Source organism: Callospermophilus lateralis, chromosome 15 (assembly GCF_048772815.1).
Source record: "Callospermophilus lateralis isolate mCalLat2 chromosome 15, mCalLat2.hap1, whole genome shotgun sequence".
NCBI lineage: Eukaryota > Metazoa > Chordata > Mammalia > Rodentia > Sciuridae > Callospermophilus > Callospermophilus lateralis.
Window position 1 is genome coordinate 62051501 of NC_135319.1, and position 6000 is coordinate 62057500.

Consider the following 6000-nt stretch of genomic DNA (forward strand, 5'->3'; position numbering starts at 1 on the left):
GATGGCTTGATTATAATTATATAAAAAATTGTCTTGTTTTTATGAAATACACACTAAAATTATTTCAGATCTTTGGAAGTAAGTAAACAATTTACTTTCAAATGTTTCAAAGTAAAACAATTCTGTGCATACAGAAAATTTTCCATACACTTGTGGTTAAAAAAGGAAGAAAATTGTGGATATTTATAAATAAAAAAGAGTTGATATTGCCAAAGGGCATTTGAAAAAGTGCTCAGCATCATTAGGCTTTGTGGAAATACAAATTAAACTTCATTGAGATATAATTATTGTCATCTACCAGCGTGATTAAAATTAAAAAAAAAACTCACAAAATGTTGATCAGTAGGTGAAGCAACTGGCACTGTTAGAAAAATTTTTTAAGTAGATTCAAACATATTTACATTTCATAGGCATAATTTATTGAAAGGAAACATGTATGTAGTTAGCATTTTTTCATAGATGTATACTGAACAGAAATGCAATCCCTTGCAAAAAGACATGAATAGGAGTGTGTGTGTGTACATATACATACACACACACACACACACACACACACACATATATATATTTCCATAGTGATTGTACTAATTTACAATCTGTTGGACTATTACAAATAGCATATTCTAATAGCATATACTATTTGTAATAGCCCAACAGATTGTGAATTAGTACAACCACTATGGAAATCCCTATAGAGGTTCCTCAAAAGGCTAGGCATGGAATCACCATATGACCCAGCTATACTATCCCTCAGTATTTATCCTGAAGAATAAAGGTCATCATACTATAGTGATATATGCATACCTATATTTATAGCAGCACAATCCATAATAGTCAAACTATGGAACGAGCCTAGGTGTCCATCAGAATGGATGAATGGATAAAGAAAATGGAATTTTATTCAGTCATACAGTACACTGGAATTATGTCATTTGAGGAAAAATGGATGGAACTAGAGACCATTATGTGAAGCAGAATGAGTCAAACTCAGAAGGTTAAGGGGTGTATGTTTTCTCTCATATGTGGAAGCAAGGGAGGAAAAGGAAAGAAAGATGGGTGCAGATTCCACAGAAACCCAGACAGTATGATATTGGTGTAAGAGTAGACAAATTCATGTACAGAATATAGGGCTGAATATGTATTATATAACTATATTCAACCGAGTTTTGACAAAAAAAAAAAAAACAAAGGCAAATCAATGAAGAAAGGACAGTTTTTTTTCAACAAGAGTAGCTGGAACAACTGGACATTCACATGCGTAAGGGTGAATCTACATGGAGACTTTACACCCATCAGGAAGGATGATTCAACATAGATAGTAGATCTATACATAAGGTACAAAATTATATTCCACATAGAATGGCTAAAATCAAACCACTGATGATGACATGGTTTAATGGGGACTGTTAATCACAGTTGGTATGCTTTAGTTAACTTTCATGTCACTGTGACCAAAACACCTGACAAGAACAAATTAGAAGAGGGAAAGTTTATTTGGGGCTAACAGTTTCAGAGGTCTTAGTCCATAGATGGCCAGCTCCATTACTTTGAACCCAGGCTGAGGCAGCACATGATGTGGGAAAAGTCCAGTGGAGGAAAGCTGCTCAGCTCATGAAGGAGTCAGGAAGCAGAGAGTGAGGGGAGAGAGAAGGAGCCTCAGGGAAGATGCATGCTACCAGAGCACATCACCAGTGACCTCCTCCTCCAGCCAGGCTCCACCTACCTACAGTTATTACCCAGTCAGTCCATTCAAACCTGGATGGACTAATTAGATTCTACCTGTCAGTGTCTAATCATTCCACCTCTGAATATCCCTGCAATAACTGGAGATTTTGTGGGACACCTCCTAACCAAACCATGACATGGTGGGAGGATATAACGGTGATGAGACTTTGAAAGACATTTTAGTAGGCACATCTACCATGTGATCCAGCACTTGTGCACCCTGGTAATTACCCAAATGAATTGAAGACTTGGGTTCTCACAACAATCTGCAAATGTGTATATATAGCATTTTGATTCATCACTGACAAAAACCAGAAGTCAGCAAGAAGTCTTTCAATAGATTAATGTACAAAGAAATGTTGGTAAATCTACAATACAATCTTATTTGGTGTTAAAGTGAAATGAATTATGAAAGCATGAAAAAACCATGAAGGATTCTTTGCATATTAATAAGTAAAAGAATTAAAAAAAATGGCTGCATATTGTACGATTCCCAATATGAAACATTTTGGAAAATGCAACATTAGGGTAATACTGAAATGACCATTTGTTGCCAAGAGCTTGTAGGCTAGGAAAGGATGAATAGGCAGAGCACAGAGGATTTTTAGGACAGTGAGTGTAGTGCATGACAGTACACTAGTGGTTACATGTTAGTGTACATTAGTCAAAGTGTACAGAATGTGCAAGACAAAGAGTCAACCCTATGTAGTCTATGATCTGTGAGTGTCCACGTTGGTTTGACTCTATCTAATGAACCACCCTCCTGAAGCTTGCTGATTATGGGAGGAGCTCTGGGTGGATGTGGCAGGGTGTTTGTAGGAACTTTACATTTAGGTTTGCTATTAAGAAAAACTTCTTTAGAAGTTAAATTTTGTTAATTAAAAAGAATGACAATTCTGACAAAGCTGAGGTTTTTATACTGTGAATCTTGAGGGCTTCCTGCTGATACCCTCCTGAGTATTTGGACTGGGATGAGAATTCTGTGCAATGGGAAGTAGGAAATCACTAACTGGGGAGCTGCAAAAACAGGATTCTAAGAGAAGGTTTTGCACGGCTGCATTGGTGACACTTCATCTCACTTGGTCACTGATTGTTCCTCATTCCTTAAAAGTACTGTTCACATGTGGCTAGAACTGCTCCTCAGTGGATGAATGGATTAAAAATGTGGCATTTATACACAATGGTATTTTACTCAGCAATAAAAGAGAATAAAATCATGGCATTTGCAGGTAAATGGATGGTGTTGGAGAAGATAATGGTAAGTGAAGTTATCCAATCCCCCAAAAACAAATGCTGAATGTTTTCTCTGATATAAGGAGGCTGACTCATAGTGGGGTAGGGAGGGGGAGCATGGGAGGAATAAATGAACTCTATATAGGGCAGAGGGGTGGGAGGGGAAGGGAGGGGGCAGGGGATTAGCAAGGATGGTAGAATGTTATGGACATCATTATCCAAAGTACATGTATGAAGACATGAATTGGTGTCAACACACTTTATATACAACCAGCGATATGAAAAATTGTGCTGAATATGTGTAATAAGAATTGTAAAGCATTCTTCTGTCATTTATTTTTTATCAATAAAAAAGAAAAAAACGTAAAGTTCACACATTTGATTTCAGAGAAGTCTTGTATCTTTAAATTATTTTGTATTCTTTCATCTATCAAAGGAAAGGGCCAGGCAGTATTCTCAGGTCAACAGGAGGAAGAAAGAGTGGAACAGGGACACACATCTCTGAGGAATAAAGTGATTTCTGTGGCACAAGCAATTGAGGTGATTTTACCCAAAATAAGTCAATCAGATTCTTTTTAGAGTTCAGAGCTCTGCAGGTCAAGCAACAGACTACTACTTGTTTTGCCTTGCAGGTAGTCATGCCCTGCCATGACTTGGGATCACGCCATGTTCTGCAGGTTATAAAACCGAACTGTTTTGATCCCTATTTAGTCAATTGTTTGTATGATTATTAACAAAATTCATGTTAATTTTGAAAGTCAGTGATTATGATGAATCATGAAATAGTGAACCTTGTTGCACAATCAGGAAATGTTGTTGAACACAGTAGAAGTGAATGTCTTTTTTCTTTTTGCTCTTTGATTAACATATTAGTGGTCCATCTTAATGGGTTTCATTGATATTTCCATGCACACATTCAGGGTGTGTTGATTAAATGCAGTTTGTTCTTATCAACCCTTCTCCCATTCATTTGGCAGCCTCTATTAATTATGATTCTACTATCAGGTCAATTTTGTTTAGCTTCCACACATGAGAAAACATGCAGTCCTTATCTTTCTGTGTCCAGTTATTTCACTGAATAAAATGTCTTCCCTCCTTCCATCTATTGTGCTGCAAAAGACACTATTTCATTCTGTTTTATGGCTGGATAATATTAGAATGTGTATTTATGTAGGCCCTCTATTCACCTCACAGATTATTTCTTTTGCTGAGAAGAAACTTTTTAGTTTGAGTCCATCCCATTTATTGATTCTTGATTTTTATTCTTCTGCCAAAGGAATCTTATTAAGGAAATTGGGGCCTAATCCCACCTGATGGAGATTAGGGCCTACTTTTCCTTCTATTAGATTCAGGGTCTCTGGTTTAATTCCTAGGTCCTTGATCCATTTTAAGTTGTGTTTTGTGCATGGTGAGAGATAGGGGTTTAATTTCATTTTGTTGTATATGGATTTCCAGTTTTCCCAGTACCATTTGTTGAAGAGGCTATCTTTTCTTCAATAAATGTTTTTGGTGCCTTTGTCTAATATAAGAGAATTATAATTTTGTGGGTTAGTCTCTTGTGTCCTCTATTCTGTACCAGTGGTACACCAGTCTGTTTTGGTTCTAATATCATGCTGTTTTTGTTACTATTGCTCTATAGTATAGTTTAAGGTCTGATATAGCGATGCCACCTGCTTCACTCTTCCTGCTAGGGATTGTTTTAGCTATTCTAGATCTCTTATTTTTCCAGATGAATTTCATGATTGCCTTTTCTATTTCTATGAGGAATGTCATTGGGATTTTGATTGGAATTGCATTAAATCTGTATAGTGCTTTTGGTGGTATGGTAATTTTGATAATATTAATTCTGACTATCCAAGAGCAAGATAGATCCATCCATCTTCTAAGATCTTCATTGATTTCTTTCTTTAGGGTTCTGTAATTTTCATTATATAGATCTTTTACCTCTCTCATTGATTCCCAAGTACTTCATTTTTTTGACACTATTGTAAATGGGGTAGTTTTCCTTATTACCCTTTCTGAGGATTTGTCATTGATATACAGAAATGCATTTGATTTATGGGTGTTAATATTATAACCTGCTACTTTGCTGAATTCATTTACTAGTTCTAAAAGTTTTCTAGTGGAACTATTTGGGTCTTCTAGGTATAGAATCATCTCATCAGAAAATAGTGCCAATTTGAGTTCTTCTTTTCCTATGTGTATCCCTTTAATTTCTTTCATCTGTCTAATTATTCTGGTCAGTGTTTCAAGAACTATGTTAAATCAAAGTGGTGAAAGAGGGCATCCCTGTCTTGTTCCAGTATTTAGAGGGAATGCTTTCAATTTTTCTCCAAAATCTTTACTCCTCACAGATGGAACACTAATCTCTAGGGTATATAAAGAACTCAAAAAACTAAGCACCAAAAAACCCCAAATAACCCAATCAATAAAAAGGCCAAGGACCTGAACAGACACTTCTCAGAAGATGATGTACAATCAATCAGCAAATATATGAAAAAATGTTCATCATTGCTAGCAATTAGAGAAATGCAAATCAAAACTACTCTAAGATTTCATTTCACTCCAGTCAGAATGGCAAATATTATGAATACAAACATTAATAAATGTTGGCGAGGATGTGGGGGAAAAATGTACACTCATAGACTGCTGGTGGGACTGCAAATTGGTGTAGCCAATATGGAAAGCAGTATGGAGATTTCTTGGAAAATTGGGAATGGAACCACCAGTTGTCTCAGATATCCCTCTCCTTGCTCTATCCCCAAAGGATAACTACAGGGACACAGCCACATCAATGTTTATAGCAGCACAATTCACAATAGCTGAACTATGGAACCAACCTAGATGCCCTTCAGTAGATGAATGGATAAAAAATTGTGGCATATATACATAATGGATTATTACTCAGCAATAAAAGAGACTAAAATCATAGCATTTGCAGGTAAATGGATGGAGTTGGAGAAAATAATGCTAAGTGATGTTAGCCAATCCCAAAAAACCAAATGCCGAATGTTTTCTCTGATATAAGGAGACAGATTCATA